The sequence below is a fragment of the Pongo abelii genome, chromosome 11 (assembly GCF_028885655.2).
Source record: "Pongo abelii isolate AG06213 chromosome 11, NHGRI_mPonAbe1-v2.0_pri, whole genome shotgun sequence".
NCBI classification, from domain to species: domain Eukaryota; kingdom Metazoa; phylum Chordata; class Mammalia; order Primates; family Hominidae; genus Pongo; species Pongo abelii.
In genome coordinates this window covers 48,588,280-48,606,929 of record NC_071996.2, presented here as the reverse complement: position 1 = coordinate 48,606,929, position 18,650 = coordinate 48,588,280, and the positions used below count along the sequence as shown (strand labels likewise).

The 18,650-nt window shown below is 35.2% G+C and overlaps 1 pseudogene; it reads right to left on the bottom strand.

The window, feature by feature from the left end:
* Positions 1-9,077: 9,077 nt before the first annotated feature.
* On the bottom strand, positions 9,078-18,086 carry LOC100437088 (large ribosomal subunit protein uL22-like; annotated as a pseudogene).
* Between the last annotated feature and the right edge of the window lie 564 nt (positions 18,087-18,650).

Below are 18,650 nucleotides of genomic sequence, written 5' to 3'. Positions count from 1 at the left end.
TGAGAACATGCAGTGTTTGGCTTTCTGTCCTTGCGATGGTTTGCTCAGAATAAAGGTTTCCAGCTTCATCCATATCCCTACAAAGGACATGAACTCATCCTTTTTATGGCTGCATAGTATTCCATCATGTTTATATGCCACATTTTCTTAATCCAGTCTACCACTGATGGACGTTTGGGTTGGTTCCAAGTCTTTGCTATTGTGAATAGTGCCTCATTTGAACTCTTGCCCAGGATCTTTAGTATTAGAGGGATACCTCCATTTGCAAGTAAAAGCCTGGTTATCTCCCCAGAGCTTTCAAGGCCCCACTCTGTTCTCACACTCTCCTCATGTTTCAGATTTATCTTCTACTACTCCCTCGAAATTGACTGTGTATCAGTCATGCTGTTCTCCATGCATCCCCCATGTACACTCTGTTCTTCTTGATCTATGTGACTGAATGGAATCTCCATCCTTTACCAGCTATTGAAATCCAACAACCCTTGGTCCAAGCTCCTGGAAACTTTTCTGGTCTACAGAAGCATCTCTGATCTCAATCATCAAGATCTGTTCTACTCAGAGTTTGGTCTACTCATCAGTGACAAGCCAGCCACTGAGATCTTGCAGACATGCAGAATCTCAGACTCCATATCAGGTTTATGGAACCTGCATTTCAACAGGTTTCCCAGGTGATTTTTATGCACATTCAATTTTGAGAAGTGCTGACCTGAAACACTTAGAGCAGTGGTCATCAATTTAAGCTGTGCACTAGAATTACCTGTGATCCTCTAAAAAATGACTCCTGTCTTCCATTTCCAGATACTCTAATTCCATTGGCTCAGCTTTTATCCCAGAAATTTTGTTTTCCAAATTCCCGATGAGCTCAATATGCAGCCAAGTTTGACAACTCCCAACTTAGAGTCCAGTTAGCGCCATTATATATGATGTGTCTCCTCCAATTTTTTACAGAATCCAATCGACTTCAAATGCGATATAGATAGATATGTACATATGTATATATATATACACAAACATGCACACACACATACATACACACAAACAAATGATTTCTCTGAAAAAGTGATAAAGTAAAAATGTCCATACTAACTTTAAAAACAGCTGTAATTTTTCTTGCTACCACTGTCCAGGTGTAGATACTTACAGCAGAAAGGAAATATATAAAAGTTATTATAGCTTGCTAAGTTCCAAAATTCCATGAAATTGAGTTTCATTATCTTCACATTTTTGATAAGAAAACTGAAACTTTAGAAAGATTAAGTAACTCGTACAAGGTTACACATCTAATAAGCAGCAGCATCAATATATTGACCTCAGTCAACTCCTATGCCATTTGCCTTTCTACATTAACAGACAAATAACGGTACAGAGCAATAGTGAAATCATCACTCTCAGTTCCTCTGTTGAACTAATTATTGAATCTAACTCCTTTTCATTCTCACTCTAACTGCCAGGTTCTACATCTTTGTGTGAATTTTTGCAATAATTTCCCAGTTGCTCTTTCTGAGTCCAGTTTCTCAGTTTTTCATTTCATATTGTTTCCAAAGACAGCCCTGTAAATCATAAATTGCATCATGTCCCTTTCTGCTCTACCCACATGATGGGACCTTCCAGTATTACAGCCTGCCATAATTTGACACCTACCTGATGCCATTGACTATTCCCTTTTCTCAACTCGCGATGTCTTTCCTCATCTAAAATGCCTGATGTTCTTGTTATTCCTGAGGGTTCATGTCAACTAGCTTCTAAAGCCTGTTAAAATATGGTCTGTGCTTCTAAAATCATTGTAAATATTTAAATTATGAAAACTATTGTAAAACTTTTTTCCATTCACTGTCATGTTATATTATTTTTAATATTTGCTAGTGTGTGGCACAGTGCCAGGATGCGCTTTTGGAGAAATAGTCTTTTGAGGCCTGGAGACAATGTAGAAAACCCTATGTCAGGAGTGGTCCATTCTTTAAACACATTTTATATCCAAGACTCATCATGGGACCCAAAGTAATAAATGCTTTCTGCCCAGATTTAAACATGCTTTAAATAAATTTTAAAGAGGTGTAGTGAGGCAAGGAGTTAGCAAAGTTTGTATTCCAAGACTTTTCTCCTATAATGAATTTTTGACATCTGCAACACTGTTCTTATGCACTAATAGATCTAGGCTGTGTTGGACCTCTGGGTTAGCCATAGATGGGACCCCTCCACTTTGTCTACCATTAAATATTAGAGGAGAAATAAAGGGAAATATCCTACAGAAAATAAAATTAAGGAATATCAGGGACTGGCCTTGTGCAAACTGACAATGGCTTGTCACATGTTTAAACCTACAGGGAATTTGGATAAAAAGTAAAAATATAGACACTATATCTGACCATCATTTCTTACATGGAAAGGAAGTGGCTTCATTTCCTATTGAAGGGTCTCCTTAACAATATGTCCTCCCTTTTTGCATAGACATGATATCCTATTATGTGTCATAATCCCACACCTAGCATACTCCTTATATTCTTGATGCTCAACAAATATAGGTTTAATAAATGAATATTTATTCTCTTAAAATATATCTTGACTATTTTGAAGAAACAAGAATGTTTTACAATTACCATATATGAAAGTTGTTTTCACCATCTCAAAATCCATCCCATTATGTAACCACCACATATTCACATATTAAATATGACTTTTAATAAATCAAGAGAATACTACCATATGTATCTGTTTTAGATTCAAATTTAGAGATAAAGTCAATTATTAATTATTCAAACACAACTGCTTAAACCATGTTAATTCTCAAAAACAGTTAATTTTGCATTTATGTATACAAAAAAAATACATAACCACAAACACAGAAATTTTACCACAGTCATTTGACTGAATTGATTGATTAACCTGAACATAGTGGTTCAATCATTTGATTGAGACAGATACTACCTTACAGAACTTTAATCCATTGGCTAACATATCCCATTTATCTGAATGTTACATATACTTCTGGTTTGCATTTAACACAATTTGGCTGCATTTATTAGAGTGATTAAAGTGACTAAATAAGTTCCAAGACAAGTCTTAGAATTGTACAGCATGGATGTTGACAATACATTTTCAAATGCCAGGAATATTTTTGGCACTATCGTAGAAAATAATTTCAAGACCTGATACAAATTTGCTTGCCAGCCTTCCTCTTTATTTTTCAGTATATTTTAGTGAGGGACTCCTGTGAGAAATTAGCGAGGTCTCTAACACAGAATTTAAATTCTTACTGGCCAATGGAATTCTGCAATTCCATTAACACAAGAGCCTGCATAACCAAGATTTATATTGCCAGAAACTCTTGTTTGATTTATAATCTGGTAATCCTTTTATCCTCCATTTATATGCAGTATTACTTGATGTAAGTGCAAGAATGCCTCTGCTAATAGAATTCACGAATAGTGGACCAAGACATTTTTTTTAGATCATAAAGCCTCTATGAAAAGAGGCAGAAAGGGAAAGGCTGAGCCTGGCTATGATGGGATAATGGGATCTGGCTTTAGCATAGTCTCATAAATGAAACTCATGTTAAAACTACTGATTTTAGAACAATAGATTGGCATAAAGTTCTCTTTAGATGGGTCTGCTCCCTCAACTTAGCCCACAAAACTATTTTACCAGTCCTTGAGTCACAAGAGAGTTTAGATACTTGTAATTTTTTTTACAGTTTATATTAAAAAGTTACGTGGACTTAAGAAGTATATGTACATGGAGAGAAGCAAAGAAAGTGGAGTCAAGAGGGAGAGAAAATCCTAAACATCATTTCTGGGATATAAAGAAAGCTGGATATAAATGAATAGTCACCAAGTCCACTTTATCTATAGCATGCCATCTTTTAATCAGGCACCAATCAAAACAAACAAAAATAATAATAGTAAACTAAGTGTCCAAGGTTTCTATCAGTTGCGACCTTCTCTGTACTATTCAGCCTCCACTTCCTTTCCCTCACCATTACATCCTATTTGTTTACTATACTTTGAACTTGGTTTGAGAAATAATTTCTGTCACTGTTTGCCACTCAATAATAAAATGTTGTTTCTGTCTCTTACCGTTCATCCAAATGCTGATTTTGAACAGACATTATTTCATTTTCATGATTTCTCTGTACACGTTGCAAAATTCTTATTTGAAAACCTCTTAGATGTGTAAAAAGTATCTTAGCCCACAGCCACACATAATATATGCATGGAAAAATCTAGTAGAATGGTGCTCATCATTTTGGGGGAGTATAGTGGGATTTCGAGTGATTTGGGGGTGTTTGCCTTTGTACCTTATGTGTTTTTTAAATTTTCTACTTGAATACGTATTATTCCAGAGTTTCAAAAAATTCAAAAGCCTTCTTGTGAAGAAGTAAACTTTGAAAGTGCCTAGATTAATTAAACAAGGATATGGTGGAGCATAATGATCAGGTCATAGGAAGGCAGTGCTTTACTTAAGAGGTCATCCGAAATAGTCTGCTATTCAAAGTGTTTCAACCATCTTTGAATTTTCTGTGATTTAATACCACTCTCTTATCTACAATATGTCTTTGATACTTTTGTCATTTGATATCTTAAAACTTACATGATATGGCATCACGATACTTGATAAACTGGGGTTAAATGTGGTTTAAGGTCAATTTAACTACCTAAACAATATTAAAATAAATTGCACAAGTAAAGCAGGATAAAAAATTGTGTATCTGTAAGTTTAATGGCTTCAGACACAGGATAGTAAATGTGAATACTTAATTCTCCTGAATTAATAGTTAAATTATATTTTAATGATTTGAGAGGCAGAGAAAAAATGGGATAGAAATCAAGGGAGGGAGAAATGGAAAGGCAGAAGTAGAGTTGGATGAAGAGAAAGGAAGAAAGAGAGAAAGATGTATTAGTAATATTCGGCAAGATCCTATGCCCAGATTGAAATCTTGACACATTTTTCCCTTAGTTGATGAGAATGTGAGTCAGCTTCAAAATGTCTCTGTCTTTAAAAGAAAGATTACTATCTGTAGGACCCCACACCACGAACACTCTGCCTTGCAGTTTGTGCTGAATACAAAGCTTGGCATCATAAAAGTTGTACAACTAACTCTTCTTCTATTAAAATGCATATATTTATTATTAATTATTATTAAATTTCTTAATTTTAGACTATTGGGGGCAATGTAGGAATTTTGTTGACTCATTAGAAAAATCTAATGTGATATTCCAAACAATGCAACACTGTATTAAAAGTCTGTATTTATAGCATTAATTTTAAGTCCTCATTTGAACTGTTATATTAAAGAAGAATACAAAAAAAGGTAAATCTCAAAGTTAAGCTGGGAGCTTTGCCTATTTAGTTTTCCAATTTGCTGAACACACAAATAATCTCATACTACCCCGCAAATTAACTTGACACCTTCTTTCTTTTTTATCTATCTCCCTCTCTTTGGCCCTCTTTCCATTTTTTTTCTCTCTCCTCCTTATTCCTTCTTGAAAATGTTCTTCCACCCCAGTGCTGTACAAATAGAACTTTGCATGTTTCTACGTCAGTTCTGAATTCCATTCATTTATTCACAATGATGAGTAAAGACAAATTATTAAATTCACTTCTAAAGCAATTAACTTTTTCAGAATCTTCATGTGTTACAGCAGTTCATGATTCAGTCAAAATGAATCAAATAAAATATTGGCTATGTTTTATATTCTTCTTCCCTGTGTCTTGCAATCTAGTTGTACTGAAATAAAATTAGGAAGTTGCTTGGAATTAATTTAAGCATTATACTGCATTATACTAAAAGTAATCATATGTGTAGTGCATTACTGTAATGCATTATTTCTTATTTTCTAGATAATGATTACATCTGTGATACTATAAAATAATACCGTAACTAGAGTCAATTTTTCAGCAAAATACACTTAATTCTGGTAATCATTTAAAAATCAGTGCATTACAATGTCTATAAGATTGTACTATTATGAACAAGAAGAATGCAGTATTTATAGCTTTTTTAATATCTCTATATGAAAAAAGTCAGTGACTGATTGCAAGTATTATATCATCTTGAATTACAATAGGCAAAATAAGGACCAGGGGAAAAATTTGGCATTCCAATATTAGCTTAAATCCTTGTTAGCATGTTTTTTAAGCAATGTGCATGTGTGCGTAGTGTATATGTGCTTAAGTAAAAAATTAATGCTGAATAGAAAAGACTGTGTTCCATGTGTAACGAAAAACAATATAAAATAGTTTATAAAACATTTTCTTGGAAAACTCATTTTTTTAAGTTAGTAACAATAGATTGTCTCCAGAGGCAGAGAAATGAATTAATGCATCTCTAAATATCATTTCAGGTTGTTTAATCTGTGAAAAATTTTAAAACTAATTTGGTAGAAGTTGAAGAGTTAGAAATATATAGGTTTAATTACTCTTAAAAATCTCAGAATTTGTTGGAAAAGTTAATTCTTTGATTCTCAGTTTTTTCCTTAGAATGAGGACAGCATTTCTCAATGTTATTATGTAGATAAAATGATATAACAAAAGTTAAACCAACTAGCATAAATAAGTATGCTTTCTCCCTTTCTTGCTCTCTTTTCTTTAGATATGAGTTTGTCCTTATTTTTAGGGATTTTATATGTATGAGGATAATTATTTTCCTATACTTCTTAAAATAAGAATATTAATATGACTGCCCTTGGTCTTACTGAATTATCTCTTCATTTTAAGAAACTAGTGAAGGCTTATAATAAAATAACATCAATTAAATATATTATCTCTAAAGTTTGTGTTTAACTTGCTGGATTTTCTCTCTTTTTTGAGAGCAGTAATATAAACCACGTGATGAAAATATTTTTTTCTTCCCTTTTTATTGATATATCCCCAGTGTCTAGAAAATACCTCAGACATATTTTGCACCCAACAAGCATTTGTTGAACTGAAAGTATAATCAAGTTTGATTTGCAGCACATTCTTCTGAGTCTGCTTTAATTGAATATAGTTTTGGCTTGGCTTGGTTTTATTAAAAATGGACAATTAAATATTTTGCATAATTGAAAATTATTTTTATTATTTACAAAAAGGAGAAAATGATGCACATAATAGGAAGTCAATAAGTGGACTGGGGAAACAAAAATATTTGAATGAGTCTACTCATTTTTATAAATAAATTAAGAACCCACAGTTCATTCCAATTATTTGGAAAAAAGAATATTAGTTTACTACCATGGCTGACATGAAAAGAAAACTTACATGAAGTTAACAAATATACTCGTTGTCTTAGGGAATTATTTTTGATGGCAGTATGAAAAATTGAGTGTTCTGTTAAGTCCTCTGATTCAAAATTGGTAGGAAAGAACTGTGGAATCTGAACTCATTTAAATATTCCATCTATTGGAATTTACAAGAGTACTTGAAATTTATGATATATGCTACTGTGCTTTTATTCTTTAGCTCATTTTCTTAAAACAATTTTGTTTTACTTTTGATCTTTCATAATAATAAAAGCTTTGTAGAAGAGGAGGAAGACAAGAGCTACCATCTGGAGAGCAGAAAGTTTTGGGAAGCCATCAAAGGCAAAGAACCTAAGAATCCAGGAAGATCTTGAACTATTACCCTTTACTTTAATTTTTAATCATGGAAATATTTGCTTGGAAAAGAGACTGTGTCTACAATGGCAACCATTTTTATATTCAGAATTTGCCGTGTAAAATAATTGAATGTCAGATGAAGAACCGCCTGTCATATTTTGCTATTAAAATAATATATTTTTATGCATAACCTGACCTGCCTTTGTGAGTTACTGTAGCCTGTGGTCTGTCTGCAAGATTTTCCAATGGGATTTTTAATAATATTCTGATGTTTGCCATCTTAAGCAGTGCAAGCTGTTAAACTCAATTTGTGAAAAAAAAAATCAGGTATAAAACCAGATAATCTGTATCCCTTTGGAATCAAAAGTCACTTTGCCAAAATATTTTAACACGCAAAATTGCTTCTTGAGAGATGTTTGTCATGATAAAATGACAGAAAACTACATTTCCATTATAATTATAACTGACTCGTGGTGCTAAGTTTTTATAATTTAAAGGTATTCTCAACTCTGACAGCCCTTCCATGTTGAATTATGCATCTCAGGCTCTTAAATAGTTCTGCTGGCACGAGACAGCTGAGATGAAGTTGTCTTTCTAAAATAATTGCTCCATGGAGCATCCATTATACCTTCAGAAAAAATGTATTACTTGACTTCTACAAATTATAGACTAGCCTATAATGGGTATTTTTGACAGCTATTAGCTTAAAAAAAAATCTGAACAGTAAAATGAGTATTGATATCACAATGGTGTACTGTGCATGTTAATACCAACCTTCTCTGTACTTTCCTCCTAAAGCATTATGTAATCATTAATTATAATAATATTGATATAACTGCACTCATGTTAAAAATATAGTATTGGCAAAGTATGTCATTTTTTCACCTATGAGATAAAAAGCATTAAATGAATATTTACAGTGATTTTGAAGACACTGTCCAAGCTTGAAGGATAAAAAGTGAATTCATTTTTGGCAATATTTTTCTTAATCATGAGATTATTAAGTGTATTTTTAAAACATGAATGAGACAATAATCAATGAATAATAGAGGTAATAATTTTCTTCCTCAGATTCTTCTTCAAAATGTTGAACACTGGTAAAAACATATCAATACATTTAAAAATGTTTTCTATTTCTTATCAAGAATTTTATGCATCATTTAGTTCTTAAACCAGTTATAATTCTTTAAATAAAAACACTTGAAAACATTCTTGCAGGAACATTGCATCCCACAGAACAACAATAATCCAATTATTAAAATCTAGAATGGAAACAATATTGATAGTCAGAAATAAAAGTAAAGGGTCATTTTCTTTACTGTTTCCATTTGTACCAATTAATTCCAGTTCTATGAAATAAAATATTTGTGGTTAAATTTAGGGAAACTCTATGCAAATTTAAAGTTTTCTGTGATAAACAAATATGAGGTAAATATTTTCCTAGTATATTGCATTGCCAGGGCTTTTTTTTTTTTTTAATGTGACTACAGAGAAAGAAATGGCTTAATTTCTACGTCTCCCCTGAATAAACAGTTCACAGACCCAGACACATATGGACACATACCTCCTACCTGAAAAATAAAAAAGTTACGATATATCATTAACTTAACATTAATTAACACATCAATCCATGGTGTAGCAACTGCCTAGTCTGTGCTACTTTGCCAAGTACTGATCAGACAGTTCTTACTCACAATTATTCCTTATTAACCGTATCCTAGAGGTTCATTCTTCTACCTGTGGCCAGAGCCAAAATTACCCAGATACGTGGTCTTTACAAATTCCCTTGGATTTAAATTCATCCTCCCCTCTCAGGCTAACAGTAGAGAGACAATTCCTGGGCTAAGTCCCTGCACTCGTTTTCTTTTGTGTTAGGGGTTTGGTTGGATGATGAGGATGGGTGGGAAGTTAGAGGGAAACATGATACAGTTTTAGTGCATCTTTCCAATTCTCATGTCTTACTTTTATGTTTCTTATTCAAATGAAGTTAGAAGACTATAAAACTAGTTTAAGAGATAGAGAAATATTTAGAAATAAATATTTAACCATTGTCTTAAAAGAACAAGAGTAGGAGGGAAGGAAGTAGAAAGAAACAGGTGACAGAGACTTTATACTTCACTATGCATTAGTCACACCCTTTATACTGGGTCCAATGGGTACAATCCAAACTAGAGAAAAATGCCCTAGTGTTGGGATTAATAGTTTATGTTAAGGTTATCACAATTGTTTATGACAATCTAAGTTAAAAAAATCTCTTTTATATATTCCGTGCAGCTGATATTATAATATTAAACATTAACACACTTCTTTTTACTGGGTAAGAAATTTTGATAGCACGAGATTTTGATTTTTTAAATATTTATTGTACTCACAAATTATTAAATTATGAACTAAAATTATTTATCTATTTACACAGTTGAGGCATTATAGATGGAGTTATCAAACAAGTATCTCCCCAAAGCAAAACCACTTATAGTAACATAAGGATGATTTTTATTTCAAGGGACTTAAATAATGTATTTCTACATCCTTAAAACTCATTGAAAATTGGGTTTATGGGTTTTTAATTGGAAAGACTACCAAGTGGTGAGTACTATCCGCTGGGAAGAACCTGTGTCTATAATATTCTTTCAAAAACCCATGTCATTCCTGTGTTTACCATGAATACAATTCAACATGTATATTATCTGTTTGTGTGGTATTTATATAAGATATGAAAATTATACACAAAATCACCTGTGAAAATGCAATGGAATTTTGCATGATTTTAGTTACTGCTTTTGATTTTTCTATAGCCTTCACATTTTACACAATACAAATAAGTTTTTATTTACTTTTTGTAAGCAATACAAAAATCTCTTCTTGTTGCAAAGTTTTTCAACAAAAATACAGCATAAAATGTCGAAGTACTTTTTCTTGATGTCTTGACCTTTCCTATCCCCTTTCAGCTCTCGAACCCTAACAACCCAGTGTTTTCCCAGATGCAACTGATGTTGTTAGTAAGAAGTGTCCAGACCTTTATTTTCCTCTAATTTTATTGTGTACTATGTATGGGAAGGCTGCAGGTTACCTAGTTGTTATTCAATGTCTCAGAATAGAGAAACAAAATCTCCCCCACAGCTTCCTTGCAGAAAGGGGTGTGAAGTCCTTCTGGCCAATAAATATAAGCAGAAGTCATTATGTTAGGGTTTGGAGAAACTTTTTTTTTTTTTTTTTTTTTGAGATGGAGTCTCGCTCTGTCGCCCAGGCTGGAGTGCAGCGGCACGATCTTGGGTCACTGCAACCTCCACCTCCAGGGTTCATGCCATTCTCCTGCCTCAGCCTCCTCAGTAGCTGGGACTACAGGTGCCCACCACCACACCCAGCTAATTTTTTGTATTTTCACCGTGTTAGCCAGGAAGATCTTGATCTCCTGACCTTGTGATCTGCCCGCCTCAGCCTCCCAGAGTGCTGGGATTACAGGCGTGAGCCACTGTGCCCGCCCACCTTTTTTTAAGATTTAAAATGCTGGTTCTTATCCAGCAGCTACCTAATAAGAAGTCTCACCCTTACTTCTATTCTTCCATCTCTTAGCATATGCTTTTAAATTCAGCCCTACCAGCACTTAAGGAACATTTTCAATACAAAGCTTTTGGTTGTCTAGTAAGTGCATTCTTCTATCGAGATTTTCTTGAGGTTTTTATTTCCTAGTAACTCTCTTGCTTTCTTAATGTTCTGTCTTCATAGCAGCCTGTTCTTATTTGAAAAGAAATGTCCCCTCAAACATTCTAAAGATGCCAGCTATTATTTTGCTTTTAATTATTGCCTACTTTCTTTTGCACATATCTACTATTCTATATTCTCATTTTGATCCTTTCTTTCAAGAGATTTGTTTCCAACATATTTATAGTTATGCATGATGAAGTCAATTAATTATCATGAGTAGTGGTGTTGATTTCTTCAGGAGTTCATCGAAGTGTTTCCAAAATAGACTGTTCCAAAAGCAAGGCCAACAGGCGCCTTATAAAGAGAGCAGTGGGGAGTTGTAGGTTTTGTGTTATGCTGTTTAGATGTGAAGATAGCCACCAATTTCTGTCCTTCCCTAGATTCTAAAGTGAGGATGGCTTTATTTGGCTATTGGAAATCAAGTATTTATCCCCTCCACAGACCTTTCTTTTCTTTGTTTTTCTTTAGACCTATTATGAAATATGTAACTATCCAAGCTTCTCTCTCAGTCATGCAAGTGACCACCTGGGAAGCAATTTACACTTTCCACACAGGTCTCAGGATCAGTGCCTCTGTGGGCGAGTTCTTTTGCGGGTAATAAGATGGGGATTGGAGAAGCAGTGCTGCTCTTCTGAATACATAACTGAAAGTGACTCATCTATTCCCAGGCCCATCTTTTTCTATGCATGTGTTGATTTCACATGTTTAGTTTCTCTGGATATATTCTATCCTTCCCCAAAGTTTTTCAAGATCTGTAATTTCTCTCTGTTCTTTCTACAGGATCCCTTTTAATTTTCCGTCTTTAATAGCTCATCATAATTTCTAGGAGAGTCTTTGGCACACTGCTTGTTTCCCTAGACTGTTAATGATATTTACAAAAACAAAAACAAAACAAAAAAACATGTTTTCTAGTGATAATCTTAAGACATTTGAGAGGAAGGGGACATGGGTGGTGTATTAGTCTGTTTTCATGCTGCTGATAGACATACCCAAGACTGGGCAATTTACAAAAGAAAGAGGTTTATAATGGACTTATAGTTCCACGTGGCTGAGAAGGCCTCACAATCATGGTGGAAAGCAAGGATGAGTAAGTCACATCTTACATGGATGGTGGCAGGCAAAGAGAAAGAACTTGTGCAGTGGAACTTCTCTTTATAAAACCACCAGATCTCATGAGACTTATTCACTATCATGAAAATAGCATGAGAAAGACTTGTCCTCAGGATTCAGTTACCTCCCATGGGGTCCCTCCCACAACACATTGGAATTCAAGATGAGATTTGGGTGGGGACACAGCCAAACGACATCATCCCACCTCCGGCCACTCCCAAATCTCATGCCTTCACTTTTCAAAACAAATCATGCCTTCCCGACAGTCCCCCAAAGTCCTAACTCATTTCAGCATTAACTCGAAAGTTCACAGTCCAATGTCTCATCTGAGGCAAGGCAAGTCCCTTCTGCCTACGAACCTGAAAATCAAAAGCAAGTTAGTTACTTCCTACATACAATGGGGGTATAGGCATTGGGTAAATACAGCCAATCCAAATGGGAGAAATTGGTCAAAACAAAGGCACCTCCAGCCCCATGCGACTCCATAATCCAGTGGGGCAGTCAAATCTTAAAGCTCCAAAATGATCTCCTTTGACTCCATGTCTCACATCTGGGTCATGGTGATGCAAGAGGTGGGTTCTCATGGTCTTGGGCAGCTCCACCCCTGGGGCTTTGCAAGGCACAGCCTCCTTCCCAGCTGCCTTGATGGGCTGGTGTTGAATGTCTACTACTTTTCCAGGTATATGGCACAAGCTGTCATTGGATCTATCATTCTGGGGTCTGGAGGATGGTGGCCCTCTTCTCACAGCTCCACTAGGCAGTGCCCCAGTAGGGACTCTGTGTGAGGGCTCCGACCCCACCTTTCTGTTCTGCACTGCCCTAGCAGAGGTTCCCCATAAGGACCCCACCCCTGCAGCAAACTTCTGTCTAGACATCCAGGTGTTTCTATACATCCTCTGAAATCTAGGTGAAGGTTCCCAAATCTCAATTCTTGACTTCTGTGCACCCACAGACTCAACACCACATGGAAGTTGCCAAGGCTTGGGACTTGCACCCTCTGAAGCCACAGCCTGAACTATACCTTGACTCCTTTTTGTCATGGCTGGAGTGGCTGAGATGCAGGGCACCAAGTCCCTAGGCTGCATGCAGCACAGGGGCCCTGGGCCTGGCCCACGAAACCATTTTATTTCCTCCTAGCCCTCCAGGCCTGTGACGGGAGAGACTGCCGTGAAGACCTCTGACATGCCCTGGAGACGTTTTCCCCATTGTCTTGGGGGTTAACATTCAGCTCCTCATTACTTATGCAAATTTCTGCAGCCACCTTGAATTTCTCCTCAGAAAGTGGCATTTTCTATTCTATCACACTGTCAGGCTGCAAATTCTGAACTTTTATGCTCTGCTTCCTTTATAAAACTGAATACCTTTAACAGTACCCAAGTCACCTCTTGAACACTTTGCTGCTTAAAAATTTCTTCCACCAGATACCTTAAATCATCTCTCTCAAGTTCAAAGTTCCACAAATCTCTAGAGCAGGAGCAAAATGCCACCAATCTCTTTGCTAAAACCTAACAAGGGTCACATTTTCTCCAGTTCCCAACAAGTTCCTCATCTCCATTTGAGACCACTTCAGCCTGGACTTTATTATTCATATTGCTATCAGCATTTTTTTCAAAGCCATTTAACAAGTCCCTAGGAAATTCCAAACTTTCCTACATTTTCCTGTCTTTTTCTGAGCCTTCCAAACTGTTCCAACCTCTGCCTGTTACCTGGTTCTAAAGTTTCTTCCACATTTTCAGGTATCTTTTCAGCAGCACCCCACTCTCCTGGTACCAATTTACTGTTTTAGTCTGTTTTCACGCTACTGATAAAGACATACCCAAGACTGGGCAATTTACAAAAGGAAGAGGCTTATAATGGACTTGCGGTTCCACACGTGTGGGGAAGCTTTACAATCATGGTGGAAAACAAGGAGGAGTAAGCCGCGTCTTATATGGATGGTGGCAGACAAATAGAAAGAACTTGTGCAGGGGAGCTCCTCTTTATAAAACCACCAGATCCCGTAAGACTTATTAACTATCATAAGAACAGCAGGGGAAAGACTTGCCCCCATGGTTCAGTTATCTCCCACAGGGTCCCTTCCATAACATGTGGAAATTCAAGATGAGATTTGGGTGGGGGGACACAGCTAAACCGTATCAGGTTGAGTGGGAGTAGATGGTCATTCACATTTCATAATTTTAACCAAGTCTTTTTTGAGCTGTACTTATTTATTCCAGAAAAAAATGGCATATGCCTGTTTGTATGTGCATGTAAACAATAAGATTAAAGTATTGACCCTACCTGTGTATGGGAAAAAACTAAGGAAAATTGTATAATCTTTGTGATTGTATTTTTTCATGTTTTCAGTTATAAGTATGTATTGGTTTTATAATAAAATAATAATTAAAAATAAGTTCTATAGAAATGCATTAAACTATAGTATGCCTACTTTAATCTTTGTAAAATGAAAATGACAAACTACTATATAACTATTTTATGTGCCAGGCACTCCTCTAAGTAATTACTTTATGTATATTAAGTTAATCCTCACAGAAGCTCTTGGACATGGATACTATTATTGCTCCCTTTTTATAGAATTGGGAACTGAGGCACAAATAGGTTAAAGAACTTTGCCCAAGGCTGCATGGCCGACATGAACAGGAAGTGGATTTCAATTCAAGTAGTTTTGCTCAATTCACTAATGAAATGTGTGTGTTTTGCCCAGACTGGGGATAAGGGAAGAGACAGTAAGTAAAGGTGCAGGAGACAAAGAATAATTAGATATAGTCTGAGGATTGCTGCTCTATTTTAATGCACCAGAATCTGAATAAAAATTAGAAGTAGTTTTTCCTCTGGATTGCAAGACATTGTATGTGACAAATATTCATGTTATAACCCTGCCAGAAATTTAAAACCAATAATTTTAATGAGATTCTTCTGAAAATATTAACAAGATTTCTTTGTGTGGTGGATTTTATGGAATGTGGCAAAAACCACTGTACACCAAGACATCTCATGGTTACTAACTTTTATTGTTAGAAAATAATTTCTTTAAATTTTCTGTCTTCAAATGTTCTAGATAAAATTTCAAAAATGTACATACACGAGAGAAGAACCTTTTTAATGAACATTTTAATGGCATATTCAAGCTGGCTTCTAACTAAAAACTCATGGCTGAGAAACTGTGACACCAAATAAACAACAGAGGAAAAGACTGAAATGTCAACATTTAGTAAAAAAGATGAGAGGAGACATATCAAATTTATTCACTATCTCCTCAGTGAAGTTGGCCTGGAGGCATATCATTATACACAAGACTTGAAATAATCACTCAATTTTACAATCCATACATTAAAGAAACTTGAGTTAAATAAGGGAAATATATTGAGATTATAGCTCAGAGTGGTAAATCTTTTCAGAATTCTTACAAATGATTTACTAGAAAACTTCTCATCTGACAGACAAACTTACAGCCTGAGACTTGGAGAGGGGCAGGTAGGTAACTTAAGTGACCCCAAGTGTAGATATTGTCCTATGGAACATCATAGTACATGCAGAACACTATGGTATCTACAAGTTACCAAACTCCTTAATAAATACTTCTTCGTTTAAAGTGGTTCCTATGGCCTTTTGTTGATTCAATCAAAAACGTATTTTATTATTTTGAATCCTGACATTGAGAAAGCTACTCAATTTCTCTAAACGAAGTTTTCTCATTCAGAAAATATAAAAATTTTAATGATATGTACTCCTAAGATTGTTATAAGGATGAGGTAACTCAATATTTGCAATGTGCTTAGAACAATGCTGGCACACTGTTTTGCTGCATGTGTATGAGCAATACTCACAGGAACACATTCATTTTCTGGCATCCTATTGACTTCACCATTGTCTTTCTTAATATATTTCCCTTCTCATTCTATTTCGCCAGAATAAATGAGAATCTCTTTTTTTTTTTTTGGTCAAATTGCTGAGTTAATTTTCAAGTTTCTTGTGCATACCGAGAATCTAAATTCTTGCATGTTGTTGACCTTCATTATAGGATATTAATATTGAGATTTCCTTCGTGTAAATGGCTTGGTGTATATTGTAAGTAAACTAAAATAGGTGTTTGAGAAAAAAAAATTTAAAGTTATCACAAATTATTGAAATGGTCTCTAAAACCTCCATGGGATTATTACAATGAATTTAAAACAAATCATTCCATGGCTGGGTGTGGTGACTCACACCTGTAATCCCATCACTTTGGGAGGCCAATGTGGATGGATCACTTAAGTCCAGGAGTTCGAGAGCAGCCTGGGCAACATGGCAAGACCCCTTCTCTACAAAAAGAAAAAAAGAAAAAAAAATTAGCTGGGCATGGTGACATGCATCTTCAATCTCAGCTACTTGGGAGGCTGAGGTGGGAAGATCACCTGAGCCCGGGAGGTGAAGGCTGCAATGAGCCATAATCACACTGCTGCACTCCAGGGTGACAGAGTAAGATCCCGTCAAAAAAAAAAAATCCATAACATGCATAATAATACCTAAATCATTTATAAATGGGTGCTGTTATGTATTTTTATCTTTATAAAAACAGCGCAATTCTATTATGTAGATTTTTAGAAATAAAGAGAAGCATAGAAAACATAAGTTCCCCTCTCCTACAAACATTGTTAAATTTTGATTATACCTTACTAATGGTTTTTAATTAATCTTATTTTTTAACAAAATTAGAAACACGTTGTGTTCATTGTCTTGTAATCTGATTTGTTCATTTTACACTATAATAATACCTGTTTTGTTTTTAAACTCCTCTGATTGTAAGGTTAATATATGTTGAAAAGGTTAAAAAATGCAGCAATGTAAATGAAGAAATATACTGAATACTTTCCTCAGGGAACATTTTTATTTTAGCTTTCTGTATATTTCTATGAAATATTTTCTTTACATATACAACCATATAGATGATATAATATAGTTATCTATACTGTTAGTGTGGTGTTTTTACTTTATAATATATCTTGGCCATCTTTCCAAATCAGTACATTGAGGTCTGTTTCATTTCTTTTAAAAGCTGCATTTTATTATAGGAATATACCACACTCATTAAGCTAATACTTTATTGCTGGACATTTGGGTTGTTTCCAGTGATTTTTTTTTTCACTTTTAGTTGCATTTATTTTATGCTGAATGTATTCCCGTGCCATAAGTTTTTGTTCCTTCATTTTCTTCGGAGATACCTTTTTCTTCTGTGCAACTTTCTCTTCCGGTTTAGGAACAATTTGTTTCTTTTCAGTAAGGATCATTTCAATGCGGCGAGGAGGGCTTCTTTATGTATGAGTTAATCTGACCATCAGCTCCGTAAGTCTAAAGGCATATCTTGGGTGCTTCATTCACCTGAATATGCTCGATGGCCAGAGAATCTGCATGTAAACCCTTAAGTTCAGCATGACTCTCTGCATGTTTAAGCATGTGCAGCAAAAATTCAAGCCACCGATCCTGTGTCCAGCTCCACTGTTTGGCCTGGGCACGCCTACCAACTCCACCATTGTAATGTTGGAATGGTACACGCTGTTTCTGTAAAGTGACATCTTTCACGTCACTTAATGGCTTTTCATACATGCATATCCTTGATGGCCTGGGCAGTTTCACGAGTCTTCTTAAATGAATACGATTTGAATCTCTTGATTTGCATGACTTTGTGGGGTTTTCTGTGTCAATCGAATAGTGAACCATTTTCAAAGATCACCTCAGGCCACTTAGGGGAAGAGGTAGAGCAGTGGCTCCCCAGTTTCTGATATTACCAACAATGTCCTAGTGAATCTGCTTATGTTCTTATTTTATGCACTGGTAACAGAATTTCTGTAGAATAAATTCCCAGAAACAGAATTCCTGAGTCAAGGGACAGGCACATTTATAATCACATTTAGCTTCGATAAATTTCCCTATAATGTGGTTGTAGCACTGTATATGTCCTCAGAGTAGGAGAGAAACTGTTCTCTACACATTGTATACTTTTAATGTTTTGCCTAAAAAGCAAAAATAAATAATTTTTTCAATACTACAAATAGTCATTTTATTTTAGACTGTTGGATCTTTGAGAATTTTTCATGAGTGTCCAATATTTTTGTTATTTTAGTGGGAGGTTATTGCTTGAACATGATTGGGGATTTGAACGGAGTTCTTCAACATGTCAATGTGCTTACATGGCATATATGTATATGCAGAGAGAGACAGAGAGAGAAATCAAATATGACAACATAAGCAAGGCATACTTTCTGAATCAAGCTTGCATAGGCT